This window comes from Heterodontus francisci, chromosome 28, assembly GCF_036365525.1.
Source record: "Heterodontus francisci isolate sHetFra1 chromosome 28, sHetFra1.hap1, whole genome shotgun sequence".
Classification (NCBI taxonomy): Eukaryota; Metazoa; Chordata; class Chondrichthyes; order Heterodontiformes; family Heterodontidae; genus Heterodontus; species Heterodontus francisci.
In genome coordinates this window covers 61,870,584-61,886,814 of record NC_090398.1, presented here as the reverse complement: position 1 = coordinate 61,886,814, position 16,231 = coordinate 61,870,584, and the positions used below count along the sequence as shown (strand labels likewise).

Sequence of the window (16,231 nt, the reverse complement as noted above, 5' to 3'; positions counted from 1 at the left end):
CTCGTGAGCATGGAGTGGGTTTCACAGTAAAATACACGCCACTTGAGATGAGTGAACCACCCACAGTGGGCTCAGAGAGACTTCTTACTCTTCACTGGTCAACAAGTGTGGGCCCAGTTAATCTCATGTGCATCTATGTCCCGACACTCACCTCCACCCCAGATGTCAAGGATCAATTCTATGTGACACTTGACACTGCCATCAGTAGAATTCCCAGCACTGAGGGACTGTACCTTCTAGGAGACTTCAACACAAGCTTGGATACTGACTACACAGCTTTGCCAATGTGCATAGGGCACCAGGGGATTGGCAAGATGAACGAAAATGGACAGAGGTTGCTGGAGCTATGCTGTCACCATGGATTCTGTGTGATGAACAGCTACTTCCAGGTCAAGCTGTGCTACAAGGTGTCCTGGAGACATCCGAGATCATGCCATTGGCACCAGCTAGACCTTATCTTCACCAGACATAACACCCTCAGCAGTGTCCTCATCACTCGCAGCTATCACAGCGCCTACTGTGACACTGACCACTCCCCAGTGTGTAACAAGGTCAGGCTTCAGCCAAGGAAGCTTCATCCATCCATGATGAAAGCTCGTCTCCTGATCAACACTTGCCGAACCACTGATCCAGAAAGGACCCAGGAGTTCCTAAACATCCTTGATCAGGCTCTTTCAGACAACAATGCCCAAGGCCTCAGTGCAGTGTCAAAGTGGAATCATCTGCACACCACCATCAATAACTCTGCACTCACTGTGTATAGGAAAAGAGATGGGAGGAATGCTGACTGGTTTGAGGCTTATTGGACTGAAATGGAGTCAGTTACTGTAACTAAGAGGAGAGCCCTCATGAACTACAAACAGGTCCCCAGCAAACAACATCTAAATGCTCTCAGAGCTGCCAGAAACAAGTCTCTGCAGACTGCTCGGCACTGCACCAATCAATACTGGTTAAAACTCTGCTGATGAATCCGGGGATGCTAGAGGGATGTATGAAGGAATTAAGAAAGCAATGGGCCCAGTAGTAACTAAATCAGCACCTTTTGAAGACAAAGAGAGGGGTGATCATCACTGAACCTAACAAGCAGATGGAAAGGTGAGTGGAGCATTACCTTGAATTCTACATAACGGAGAACATTGTCATTGAAGTAGCTCTCAGTGCCATTCCAGACTTCCCTGTCATGGAGGAACTGGACAGTGAGCCCTCCAAAGTCGAGCTCAACAAGGGCTCAAAACATGCGTGATGCAAACATTGTCACCTTGTACAAAATTAAGGGGGATCGCAGTGACTGCAGCAATTATCGGAGCCAGCTGCTCAGTTCCACTCACCTGCTCGATCCCTTTCCTCCTGCAAGTTCCTTTGCTTCAGGTATCTATCCAATTTCCTTTTCAAATCATTGATTGTCTCTACTTCCACCACACTCGTGGGTCAGGACATTACCACTCACAGCATAAAAAAATTCCACCTCACCCAAGGATGGGAAATATTTATATCTTCTATATTTAGCTTATTCTCTATCTCTACGAGAATAGAATGGCAGTCAATATGAAAGGGAACCCAAAAATCTTTGAGCAGTATATAAATAATAAGCAGGTAGTCAGCGGTGAATTGGGCCCCATTAGGGACCAAGATGGTAATATATACTTAGAGCTGCAGGGCAATGTTAATCTAGTTAATAAGTACCTTGTATCAATGATCACTAAGGAAGTGGAATTTGACAAAATATCAGTAGAAGTGGAGAGTGTAGAGGCAATGGAGAGGGTACAAATTGAGAGAGGGAGGTACTAAAAAGGCTGGTTATGCTTCAGGAAGATAAATTACCTGGTCCGGATGGCTTTCATCCCAGATTGCGAAAGGAAATGTGGATGCAGATAACAGAAAGGCTTTCTATAATCTTCCAATCTTCCCTGAATACGGGGGAGGTGTCAGAGGATTAAACAGTTGCAAATGTGACACCCTTATTCAAGAAAGGGTGTAAGGACAGTCCGGCTAACTACAGGCCAGTTAGAATAACAGCAGTGGTGGGTAAGGTTTCAGAAAGAACAATCAGGGAAAAAATCAACAGTCACTTGCAGAGGTTTGAGTTAATTAAGGAGAGTGAGCATGGATTTATAAATGGGAGTTCATGCTTGACTAATCTAACTGCATTTTTTGATGAACTAACAGAGAAGGTTTATGAAGGGCATGCAGTGGATGTTGTTTATATGGATTTTAAGAAACGACACATAAAAGGGTGATTAACAACATTGAGGTTCATGGAATAGGAGGGTCAGTGTCCAATTGGATAGAAAATTGGCTTAAGGACAGAAAACAGCAAGTCGTAATAAATGATTCATTCTCAGACTGGAAGGTTGTCGACAGTGCTGTTCCCCAAGGGTCACTGCTGGAACCACTGCTTTTTACTTGCGACGGATAAATGACTTGGATCTTGGAATATAGAGTAGAATCTCAAAATATGCCGATAACACCAAACTTGGGGAAGTGGCAAACAGTGAGGATGAAATGAACCACCTGCAACAAGACAGTGATAGGCTAGCAGAATGGGCAGACAGGTGCAGATGGATTTTAATAGTGACTAGTGTGAGGTGATGCATTTTAGCAGAAGGAATAGGGAGAGGCAATATATACTTAATGGCACAGTTCTAAAGAGTTTGCAGGAATAGAGGGACCTGTTCACTGAACAATGAACAACGTGAACAATTACTTCTTGTTGTGTGCTCTCAGATTTGTCACCTTCACTGCACTGGAGTGAGGTGACGTCTACTGGCAGGAAGCAAGAACTGCAATCAAGCAGCAGAAATTCCATCGTCTGTCAGGGTGAAAGAAACATTGCAATGTGAGGAAATAGTGAATGGGTTTGATTGGGTTGATTGAGGCATGATTCCACTTGTGGTGGAGTCCAAAGCAAAGGCCAGAAATATAAAATTGTCATTATTAAAAGATATGAGGAATTCATGATAAATGTATTTAGGTAGTGAGTGGGTGGAATCTAGATAAAATAGAAAGTGAGATTGGGTGGACAGAAGCAGTGTGAAAGGATGGCTCAAACAAAAGGTAAACGCCCTGAAAGGTGAACTCTGTTTCTCTCTCCACAGATGCTGCCAGAGTTTCTGAACATTTCCAACACTTTCTGTTTTTATTTCAGAATTTGCAAGATGTTGCTTTGCTCTGAAAAAAAAAATGGATGGTCGGCTTTGGCTGCCAGTGAAATACCACAGGAGCTAAAAGGAAGTGGCATGTTGATCTAGGGGTATGATTCTTGCTTAGGGTGAGTGATGAATTAATGTGTGAGAGATCCAGGGTTCAAATCCTGGACAAGTCCTTCTTCTTTGGCATTTTTAGTTTAAGGTCATTGATTGGTTTCAGCCTTGCAGAAGGCGGAATTGATTTCCATATGGAGCGTGCTTGAGGACCAGAGAGCTGGATTCAAAGAGCTTGATTAACTAAATGTACAGATAGCCAAGTGGGAATATAAAGTTGTTGCAGTAATTGTGACCTGACTCCAAAAACAACAGGACTGGGTTCTGGACTGGAATGGAATGGAATTCTTCAGTGTTTCTGTTGTTTGGCTTGCATTGACTCATCGATTTTCTTGTTTTTCACTTTGTCGATGCCTTTGAATAATTATGGATCCTTCTTCAGGGTGTCTTCTTTCACCAGGTTGTTCTGACCTCTGATGATGTTGATTGTAATGAGCTTCAATTTCGCTGATAGTTTTGGAACTGAACAGATTTCCTTTGCTTGAGTCTACAACATGGAACTCAGTCTGACATGTGGACCCATGGGAGGATTTGAATGCCACCCCTGCGTTGGAGAATACAGTTGCATCCATCCAATAAGAGACCGAGTAGAAGTGACAGTTCAGTCAGTCAAACATTAAACTTTTAATTTCAGGGTGGTGAGTTTGAGTGCCAATTTGTTTTTCCCTTTTTTAAGGCTTCATTAGCAGAGAGTACAAGGAGTGTTTGAAATGAAATTCAGCAAAAGTATGAGAAAGTCTCACTTTGATTCGGGACTCTTATCTCTCTGCAGCATCTCGCTGTGAAAGATTGAACTTCATCTCATTTCTTTCCCAGCTCGGGGTCAGTGCGGCTCTGTGGGACTTCTGGCTGTCTCCTACTTCACAATCCATCAGTGCTGAGAAAGCAATGGGGAATATTATTCACGGCTCTGTAACCTGAGGACACCGATTTAAGGTGAATGGCAAAAGAACCAAAGGCAACATGAGGAAAAACTTCTTTTGCACAGCGAGTGGTTAAGATCTGATATGCACTGCTTGAGAGTGTGATGGAGGCTGATTCAACCATGGCTTTCAAAATGGTATAAGATAATTATCTGAAGTGGAAAAATTGCATGTTTTCATGGAATACATGAGTCTGTGGCATGAGCTGAGTTGCTCGTGCACAGAAGCAGCACAAGCACAATGAGCTGAATGGCTTCCTTTTGTTCTGTAACTATTCTATGATCTATGATTCTTTTCAGAGTGAAATCAACACTCACATACAAGAAACTGACAGGTACACTGTAAACTTCGCATTACCAGACAAGAAATTGACAGATACAGTGTGAAACCCACAGTCACGTAGCAGCAGTTGGCAGGTAACGTGTAAAAATCTTTCTTTCATATCCCAACTGCAAGGTACAAAGGAAATTAGGTACAAACCCAGGCTCACACTTCAAAGACTGAGAGATACAAAGCAAAACACATATTCACCTACAAGTACAGAGACGAAGACACACTCAGAGGAGGTGCAGATTAAAGACACATGCATGTAACAGAAACTGATAGGGATAGAATCAAACCCTTTCTCACTTCTCAGAAACTGATAGATATAGACAAAAGCTGATGCTCACATACAAGTTGTTGAAAGATATGTGGTGAAACTCACAGAGCAATAGCAGAAACAAACAAGTACTGAATAATACCCACAGTCACAGACCAAAAACTGAAATATACTGAGTTAAACACCACTTTCTCACACCAGAAACTCATGGCTACAAAGTGAAGCTGACTCTATCCTCCCAGGCACTGACAGGTGCAAAAGAAAACACTCACGACGATTCCAGGACATGAAATGTACGTAATAAAACCTTTCAGCTGAAAGAATAGCATTAATGACAGGTGTGATACCCAGAATGCTCAGCGGCCTAGAATCCGCCCTATCTGTGACAGGAGCGGGGCGCGCAGGCGCGGAAGAGAGCTTTGTCAGCAGCAAGAGCTGCGGGTTCGGAGTTGGAGCGGGATATTCACAAAGTGCGAGAAGACTTTGCGGGCTCACACAGCTGGAGCAGGGCCTCAGGGCCACAATAAGATGGAACAATCCCATCTGTATCCCTGCGGATGGCGGTGGTGAAGCTTTTCCCGGTGAGGCTTCCCGAAACGGCGTACATAAATGGATAAGAATTGGGGACTGGGCAGGGAGCGTCTCTAAATGAATAAAATTTGGGTACTGGTCAGGGAGCGTCTGTAAATGGATAAGAATTGGGGACTGGGCAGGGAGCGTCTCCAAATGAATAAGATTTGGGTACTGGTCAGGAAGCGTCTGTAAATGGATAAGAATTGGGGACTGGGCAGGGAGCGTCTCCAAATGAATAAGATTTGGGTACTGGTCAGGAAGCGTCTGTAAATGGATAAGAATTGGGGACTGGGCAGGGAGTGTCTATAATTGAATAAGAGTTGGAGACTGGGCAGGGAGCGTTTCTAAATGAATAAGATTTGGGGACTGGGCAGGGAGCGTCGATAAATGCTTAAGAATTGGGGACTGGTTCGGGAGCGTTTTTTTATTCGTTCGTGGGATGTGGGCGTCGCTGGCTCGATCTCAGCTCGAGTAATGTGTCCAGTTCGGGGCACCAGGCTTTAGAAAGGACATCAAAGCTTCTGAGACAGTTCAGAGGAGATTTACTAGAATGATACCAGAGATGAGGGGTGTCAGTTCTCTGGACAGGCTGGTGAAGCTGGGATTGTTCTCCTCAGAGTAGAGAAGGTTAAGGGAAGATTTAATAGAGGTGTTCAGAATCATGAAGGATTTTCATAGGGTAGAGAGGGAGAAACTGTTTCCACTGTCCTGGGGGTCAGTAACCAGAGGACACAGATTTAAAATAATTGGCCAAAAATGTCAAGGGGAGGTGAGGAGAGATCTTTTTACCCAGTAACTGATTCGGATTTGGAATGAATTGTCTGACAGGGTGGTGGAAACAGATTCAATTAAAACTTTCATAAAGGAATTGGACAAATATTTCAAAGTGAAATTCTCCAGGATTACGGGGAAATAGGCAGGGGGTTGGACTAATTGCATCTTTTTGTCAGAGAGTCAGCAGAGGCACAATGGGGCCGAATGGCCTCCTTCTGTGCTGTATGATTCTATGAACATAAGAACGAGGAGCCGGAGTCGGCAAGTCAGCCACTCGAGCCTGCTCTGCCATTCAATACAATCATGGCTGATCTCATCACGGCAGTTCTTGTTTCTTGCCAGTAGGTGTCACTTCACTCCAATACAGTGAAGTTTACAAATCTGAGAGAGACACAACAGGAAATAATTGTTCACATTATAGTGAATGTGTGGGATTTAGAAATACTAGGAGTGGAGACGAGTTATTACTTGTCTGCTCGATCCCCATAGCCCTGTAAAATTATTTCCTTCAAGTGCCCATTCAAATTCCTTTTGTAATCCTCTATTGTCTCCATTTCCACCGCCCTCGTGGGCAGCGAGTTGTAGATCATCACCAATCAGTGTAAGAAAGTTCTTGCGCACATTCCCCCTGTACCTCCTGTCCAAAACCTTCAATCTGTGTCCCCTAGTCCTTGTACCAATAGTTAACGGGAGCAATGTTTCCTTGCCAACTTATTTAAAACTGTCATAGCCGAAAACACATCTATCAATTCTCCCCTCACTCTCCTTTGATACAGGCAGAACAACCCTAGCTTTTCCAACCTAACCTTGTAACTAAAATCCTCCATCCCTGGATCCATTCTGGTGAATTTCCTCTGCATCCTCTCAAGGACGCTCACATTCTTTCTTAAGTGTGGTAAGCAAAACTGGAAGCAACACTCCAACTGGGGCCCAACCAGAGCTTTATAATGGTTCAGCATAACTTCCCTGCTTTGTACTCAATGCCTCTTTTTTTCAAGCCCAAGATCCCATATGCTTTGCTAACCACTCTCGCAATATGTCTTGCCACCTTCAAAGATTGATGCACATGAACCCCAAGTCCCTCTATTCCAACACACACTTTAGAACTGTGCCATTAAGTAAGTATTGCCTCTCCCTATTCCTTATGCCAAAATACATCACCTCACACTTGTCACTATTAAATTCCATCTGCCACCTATCTGCCCATTCTGCTAGCCTATCATTGTCCTGTTGCAGGCAGTTCAGATCATCCTCACTGTTTGCCACTCCTCCAAGTTTGTTGTCATCGGGATATTTTGAGATTTTACTCAATATTCCAAGATCCAAGTCATTTATCTTTAGCAAAAAAAGCAGTGGTTCTAGCACTGACCCTTGGGGAACACCACTGTCGACTATCCTCCAGTCTGACAAAGAATCATTTAATAAGACTCCCTGTTTTCTGTCCTTAAACCAATTTTCTATCCAATTGGACACTGACCCTCCTATACCACGAACCTCAATTTTGTAAACCCCACTTTTATCTGGTACCTTGTCAAACGATTCCTTAAAATCCATATAAACAACATCCACTGCATTCCCTTTTGCAAGCTGCTCTGTTAGCTCATCAAAAAATGCAGTTCGATTAGTCAAGCATGAACTCCCATTTATAAATCCATGCTCACTCTACTTAATTAACTCAAACCTCTCCAAGTGACTGTTGAGTTTTTACCCTGATTATTCTTTCTAAAACCTTACCCGCCGCTGCTGTTAATCTAACTAGCCTGTAGTTAGCCGGACTGTCCTTACACCCTTTCTTGAATAAGGGCGTCGCATTTGCCACTGTTTACTCCTGGCACCTCCCCCGTATCCAGGGAAGATTGGAAGATTATGGCAAACTCTTCCATTATCTGCAGCCGCATTTCCTTTCGCAACCTGGGATGCCAGCCATCCAGACCAGGTGATTTATCTACCCTAAGCACAGCCAGCCTTTTTAGTACCTCCCTCTCTCAATTTGTACCCTCTCCATTGACTCTACTCTCTTCACTTCGACTGATATTTTGTCAAATTCCACTTCCTTAGTGATCACTGATACAAAGTACTCATTAAGTACATTATCATTGCCCTGCACCTCTAAGCTTATATTATCCTTTTTGTCCCTAATAGGCCCGACTCAACCTCTTACTACCCACTTATCATTTACATGCTGCTCGAAGATTTTTGGGTTTCCTTTCATGTTGACTGCCAGTCTATTCTCATAGAAATAGAGAATAAGCAAATATAGAAGATGTAAGTATTTCCCATCCTTGATGAGGTGGAACTTTCTTTTGCTGTGGGTGGTAATGACTTGGCCCACGAGTGTGGTGGAAGCAAAGACAATCAATGATTTGAAAAGGAAATTGGATGGATACTTGAAGGAAAGAAACTTGCAGTAGGAAAGGGATCGAGCTGGTGAGTGGAACTGACTAGATTGCTCCGGGGAGAGCCAGCATGGACGTGATAGGCCAAACGACCACCTTCTGTGCTGTAAATGACTCTGTGTTGTTTCTCAAATTCAATCCACTGGTGCTTGGTAAATAATTTCAAAGTAAATTGTGCAACCGGGAAATCAGAACCAAGGCAAGGAACGCATAAGGAAGCAAAATTGCTGAAACCCGGGATTGAAGCAGGGACTTATAGATTTTCAGTCTGACGCTCTCCCAACTGAGCTATTTCAGCCCTACATTAACAATGGCTTGGTGTCCTTGTTTTGGAAGAAAATACATACATTCAAGTTTTCCAAAAAATTAAAGAACACAACATGTGAGTAATATTCCCCATTGCTTTCTCAGTACTGATGGATTGTGAAGCGGGAGACAGCCAGAGGTGCCACTGAGCCGCACAGACCCCGAGCTGAGAATGAAATGAGATCAAATACAATCTTTCATAGTGAGATGCTGCTGAGAGGTAAGAGTCCTGAATCAAAGCGAGACTTGCTCATTTCAAACACTCCCTGTACTCTCTGCTCATGAAGCCTTACAAAAGGGAAAAACAGAATGGCACTCAAACTCACAACCCTGCCATTAAAAGTCTCATATTCGACTGACAGAACTGTCACTTCTACTCGGTCTCTTATTGGATGGATGCAACTCCAACGCAGGGATGGCATTCAAATCCTCCCATGGGTCCACATGTCAGACTGAGTTCCATGTTGTAGACTCAAGCAAAGGAAATCTGCTCACTTCCAAAACTATCAGCGAGTTGAAGCTGATTACAATCAACATCATCAGAGGTCAGAACTACCTGGTGAAAGAAGACACCCTGAAGAAGGATCCACAATTATTCAAAGGCATCGACAAAGTGAAAAACAAGAAAATCGAAGAGTCAATGCAAGCCAAACAACAGAAACACTGAAGAATTCCATTCCATTCCAGTCCAGAACCCAGTCCTGTTGTTTTTGGAGTCAGGTCTCAATTACTGCAACAACTTTATATTCCCACTTGGCTATCTGTACATTTAGTTAATTACAATTTTGTCGACAAGCTCTTTGAATCAAGTAGTCTGGTCCTCAAGCCAGCTCCGCATGGAAGTCAATTCCACCTTCTGCAAGGCTGAAACCAATATATAACCTTAATCTAAAAATGCCAGCAGGCCAAGGCTCATCTGGGATTAGAACCCTGGATTTCTTGCATGTTAATCAACCACATTCCCTACGCAAGAATCATACCCCGAGACCAACGAGCCACTGACCAGTCAAGTTTCTTTAGCTGCTGTGGAATTTCACTGTTACCCCCCAGCCAATCATCCATTTTTTTTTTCAGATCAAAGCAACATCCTGCAAATGCTGAAATACAAACAGAAAGTGCTGGAAATGTTCAGCAGCTCTGGCAGCATCTGTGCTGAGAGAAACACAGTTAACGTTTCAGGGCACTCATCTTTTGTTTCAGCCATCCTTTCAGACTGCTTCTGTCCATCCAATCTCACTTTCTGTTCAATTCACATTCTAACCATTCACTACGTTACTACATTTTTCATGAATTCCTCATTTCTTTTATTAATGACAATTTTGTATTTCTGGCCTTTGCTTCAGACACCACCACAAGTGGCATCATGTCTCCATCTACCCAATCAAACCACTTCGCTGTTTCCTCACATTGCAATGTTTCTTTCACCCTGACAGACTGTGGTGTTTCTGCTGCTTGATTGCAGTTCTTGCTTCCCGCCATTAGATGTCACCTCACTCCAATACAGTGAAGTTTACAAATCTGAGAGAGACACAACAGGAAATAATTGTTCACATTATAGTGAATGTGTGGGATTTAGAAATACTAGGAGTGGAGACGAGTTATTATTGCACTCTGCTATTACATCTTTTATAATGGACTCCAGCATTTTGCCCACGACTGATGTCAGGCTAACCGGTATATAATTCGCTGTTTTCTTTCTGCCTCTTTTTTTAAATAGTGGAGTTACTTTAACTACCGTCCAATCCATTGGAACTGTTCCAGAGTCGATAGAATTTTGAAAAAAGACCAGAAATGCATCTGCTATTTCAAGGGCCACCTCCTTAAGTACTCTGGGATGTAGATTATCAGGCCCTGGGGATTTATCGGCCTTCAATCCCATCAATTTCCCAAACATTCCCTACTAATACTGATTTCATACAGTTCCTCCTTCTCATTAGACCCTATGTTCCCCAACATTGCCGGGAGGTAATTTGTATCCTCCTTTGTGAAGACAGAACCAAAGTATGTTTTTAATTGGTCTGCCATTTCTTTGTTCCCCATTATAAATTCCCCCGTTTCTGACTGTAATCGACCCACATTTGTCTTCACTAATCTTTCTCTCTACACATATCTATAGAAGCTTTTACAGTTAGTTTTTATGTTCTCTGCTAGCTTACTCTCATACTCTATTTCCCCCTTCTTAATCAATCCTTTTGTCCTCCTCTGCTAAATTCCAAACTGCTCACAATCTTCAGGTTTGCTGCTTGTTCTGACCATTTTATATTTCTCCTCCTTGGATCTAATACTTTCCTTAATTTCTTTTGTAAGCCACAGTTGAGCCACCCTTCCTGTTTTACTTTTGCACAGACCGGAATGAACAATTGTTGTAATTCATCCATGCCCTCTTTAAATGCTAGCCATTGCCTATCCACTGTCAACCCTTTAAGTAACGTTCCCCAATCTATCATAGCCAACTCCCGCCTCATACCTTCATAGTTTCCTTTGTTTCGATTCAGGACCCTAGTCTCGGAATCAACTCTCTCACTCTCCATCTTAATGAAGAATTTTATCATATTATGGGCACAATTCCCCAAGGGACCCCACACAACAAGATTGTTAACTAATCCTTTCTCATTACACAATACCCACTCCAGGATGGCCTGTTCTCTAGAGGTGTTATACACCTCTATCAATTCTCCACTCAATCTCCTTTGATATAGGCAGAATAATCCTAGCTTTTCCAACCTAACCTTGTAACTAAAATCTCCCATCCCTGGATCCAATCTGGTAAATCGCCTCTGCATCCTCTCAAGGACCCTCACATTTTTTCTAAAGTCTGCTGAGCAGAACTGGAAGCAACACTCCAATTGGGGCCTAACCAGAGTTTTATAATGGTTCAGCATAACTTCCCTGCTTTTGTACTCAATGCCTCTATTTATAAAGCCCAAGATCCCATATGCTTTGCTAACCACTCTCGCAATATGTTTTGCCACCTTCAAAGATCAGTGCACATGAACCCCAAGTCCCTCTATTCCAGCACACTCTTTAGAACTGTGCCATGAAGTATATATTGCCTCTCCCTATTCCTTATGCCAAAATACATCACCTCACACTTGTCACTATTAAATTCCATCTGCCACCTGTCTGCCCATTCTGCTCTCCTATCACTGTCCTGTTGCAGGCAGTTCATATCATCCTCACTGTTTGCCACTCCTCCAAGTTTGGTGTCATCGGCATATTTTGAGATTCTACTCTGTATTCCAAGATCCAAGTCACTTACCTTTAGCAAAAAAAGCAGTGGTTCTAGCACTGACCCTTGGGGAACACCACTGTCGACTATCCTCCGGTCTGACCAAGAACCATTTAATATGACTCGCTGTTTTCAGCCTTTAAAACAATTTACTATCCAAATGGACACTGACCCTCATAATCCATGAACCCCAATTTTGTTAACCACCCTTTTATGTGGTACTTTATATAATGCTTTCGTAACATCCATATAAACAACATCCACTGCATTCCCTTCATCAGCATTCTCAGATAGCTTATCAACAAATGCAGTTAGATTTGTCAAGCATGAACTCCCATTTATAAATCCATGCCCACTCTCCTGAATTAACTCAAACCTCTCCAAAGGACTTGATTTTTTTCCCTGACCTGTTGATCTCGTGCTGATAGCAAGCTCACCATCGAGCATGTATTTGGCAATGTGACCGTCATCCATTTGGTCCAGTCAACAGAGACACCGCTGACTCAAGAGGGCAAACATGCTGCGGATCCCTGCACGCTGGTGTACTTCCGCATTCGGCACTCTGTCCTGCCAGGAGATGCCCAGTATCCATCTGAGGCAGTGGAGGTGGAAGCTGTTCAGCCGCTTTTTTTGGCTTGTATAAGTTGTTGATGCTTCTCTACTATAAAGGAGGGTGCTGAGAACACAAGCCTGGAACACGTGGAGCTTTGTATTTTCGGTCAGTTTGCTTTCGGTTCACACTTGTCTTCTCAACTTTGACATGACAGCTGCAGCATTGGCAATCCTGGTGCTGATTTCAGCATCAAGGGCCAGATTGCTGGTGATTGTTGATGGAAGGTATGTGAAGCTGTTGACAACCTCAAAAGTGAGGTTGTCGATGTTGATGGAAAGTGGAGTCTCTACGTCCTGGCCCGTAACTTTCATCTTCCTGATGCTGATTGTCAGTCCAAATTCTTTGCAGGCCAGGGAGAACCGATTTACAAGCTGCTGTCAAAGAACTTCATTATGGGATGTCAGCACAGCATCATCAGCAAATAGCAACTCACAGACTAGGAATTTACCCACTTTGGTCTTGGCGCACAGTCTTGCCAAGTTGAACAGCTTGTCGTCAGCTCTGATGTGCAGGTGAACACCCCCATCTGAGTCATTGAAAGTGTACAATAGCAGCATGGAGAAGAATATGCCAATTATAAAGGATGTGATAACTAGACAGTTCGAAAATGATGACATGATTGGGCAGAGTCAACATAGATTTATGAAAAGGAAAACAGGTTTGAAAAACCTGTTGAGATTTTTGAGGATGTTACCTATAGAACAGATAAAGGAGAACCAGTGGATGTGTGGTATTTGTATTTCCTTTGGTAAGGTCCCACACAGGAGGTGAGTAAACAAATTTAGAGCACATAGGCTTGGGGATAATATACTGATATGGATTGAGAATTGGTTAACAGACCGAAAACAGAGAGCAGGAATAACGGGTCCTTCTCAGGATGGCAGGCTGTTACTATTGGGGTACTGCAAGGATCAGTGTTGGAGCCACAGCTGTTAACAACCTATATAAATGATTTGGATGTGGGAATTAAATGTAATATTTCCAAGTTTGCAGATGACACAAAGCTCGGTGAAGTATGAGTTGTGAGGAGGATGCAGAGAGGCTTCCAGGGGACCTGGAGAGGCTAAGTGAATGGGCAAGAACATGGAATATTTTGTGAATAAGTGTGAAGTTATTCACTTTGGTAGAATAAACAGAAAGACAGAATATTTCTTAAATGGTGAGAGGTTGGGAAGTGTCGATGTCCAACCAAGGGTGTCCTTGTTCCTGAGACACTAAAAGCTCTTGTGCAGGTGCAGCAATCAATTAGGAAGGCAAATGGTATGCTGTACCCACACGAGGGGTCATGAGTACAGGAGTAAAGATGTGTTGCTGCAATTGTATAGAGCCTTGGTGAATCCGCACTGGAGTATTGTGTACAGTTTAGTCTCCTCATCTTATGAAGGATACACTTGCCATAGAGGGGGTGAAACAGAGGATCAACAGACTAATCTTTTTTTTGCATTTATTTCATTTCATCTCAGTTTGTTCAGTTTGCTTACCTACTGTTTTTTTCAGGTTTGTACTTGCTGCTGTTCAATATTCAGTCCGTTAACACCTAATCTGTACTAATGCTTTGTCTTTCAACACACCATTAACATATTGTTTGCCTTTGCTGCATGACCTTTTGGTCAGCTATGTGGCCTTGTCCAATCTACACCTTCTCCTTTGTTATCTCTTGCCCCACCCCCACCTCACTTGCTTATAACCTGTGACTTTTCTAATATATGTCAGTTCCGAAGATGGGTCACTGACCTGAAACGTTAACTCTGCTTCTCTTTTCACAGATGCTGCCAGACCTGCTGAGTGGTTCCAGTTTTTCTTGTTTTTATGTCACCAGACTAATCCCTGGGATGGTGGGATTGTCTTATGAGGAAACTGGGCCTGTATTCCTTAAAGTATCGAAGAATGAGAGGTGATCTGATTGAAACTGACAAAATTCTTACAGGGTGTGACAGTGTGGATGTAGACAGGATGTTTGCCCTGGTTGGTGAGTCTAAAACTAAAGGACATCGTCTCGGAATAAGGAGTAGGCCATTTAAAACTGAGATGGGTGGAATTTCTTCACTCAGACGGTGGTGAATCATTGGAATACTGTGCCCCAGAGGGCTGTGGCAGCTCAATCATTGAGCATGTTCAAGACAGAAATTGATAGAAATCTTGATACTCATGACATCAAGGGATATGGGGATAGCATGGGAAAGGGGCTTTGAGGTAGGTGATCAGCCATGATCGAATTGAATGACAGAGCAGGCTCGACGGACTGAATAGCTTCCTCCGATGTTCCTCTGTTCCTAAGAGAGTTGGCGCCAGCGCGCAGCCCTGCTTTACCCCACTGCTGATCTTGAAAGCGTCTGATGTTGCTGCATTGTAACTGATGGAACTATGCATGTTCTCGTGGAAAGAAGAGATGATGCCCAAGAGGTCAGGAGGGCAGCCTATGTTCCATTGCAGTTTGAAGAGGCCGTCTCTGCTGACAAGATCAAAGGCCTTAGTGAGGTCAACAAAAATGTGTGAGGCTCTGTGGCGCAATGGATAGCGTGTTGGACTTTTAAATAATGATTAAGACGATATTCAAAGGTTGTGGGTTCAAGTCCCACCAGAGTCAGATTTTGGACCAGAAACAGAGGAGCACAACGGAACAACAAATGAAGAAATGCGCCAAAAGCACAGACTCGGAGACCGAGAGAGAGAGGAGCAGAGCAGGGGAAAAAAATCGAGGAGTGACGGCACAATGGAGAGTGAGAGCAGGGAATCAGACAGCCGCTGGGGTGAGTTTACAGGATTTGGTTCTTTCTTCGGTGCAGTGGAAGGAGCTGTTTGGTGAGGATCTGGTAAGCTGTGACATCACAGGCAAGCAGGTAGTTGATTGGTTTGGAAGAACCGACCTGCTTGATGCGCATCTGGTAAGTGATTAGGATCCATTTTCGTCCTGACGTTTAAAATAGTAAACAAACTAGTGGTAAGTTTAATAAAATATACAATAAAATGAATAATTGAATAAAATATTTAAGTAGTTAATTGAAACACGTTAAGGATGACAGGACAGGTGATGTGTCACAGCTGCAGCATGTGGGAGTTCCTGGATGCCAGTGTGATCCAGGGCAAACACGTCTGCAGTGAGTGTTTGCGGCTCAAAGAGGGAGAAAAAAGGAATGTAGTGGTAGTAGGGGACAGTATAGTAAGGTGGATTGACTCTGTTCTCTGCAGCAAAAGCAAGAGTCCAGACGGCTGTGTTGCCTGCCGGTGCCAGGATTCAGGACATCTGCTCAGGGCTTGAGCGAAACATGCAATGGGAGGGGGAGGATCCAGTCGTCGTGGTCCATTTCGGTACCAACGACATAGGCAGGACAAGGATAGAGGTTCTGCAAAGTCAGTATGAGGAACTTGGCACCAAATTAAGAAGCAGAACCTCAAAGTTAATCATCTCTGGATTATTACCTGAGCCATGTGCAAATTGGCATAGGACAAATAAGATTAGAGAAAGTAATGTGCGGCTGAAAGACTGCTGTGGTAGTAGTGGGTTCTGGTTCGTGGGGCATTGGCACCAGTACTGGGGAAAGAGGTGGCTGTACCG

At 43.4% G+C, this 16,231-nt stretch overlaps 1 non-coding gene across 1 annotated transcript; it reads left to right on the top strand.

Moving 5' to 3' along the window:
* The first annotated feature begins 15,171 nt into the window (after positions 1 to 15,171).
* trnak-uuu (transfer RNA lysine (anticodon UUU)) lies at positions 15,172 to 15,262 on the top strand. Its single transcript is given in 2 exon segments — positions 15,172 to 15,208; positions 15,227 to 15,262. It is a non-coding gene; the product is annotated as a tRNA-Lys (tRNA).
* The last annotated feature ends 969 nt before the right edge of the window (positions 15,263 to 16,231 follow it).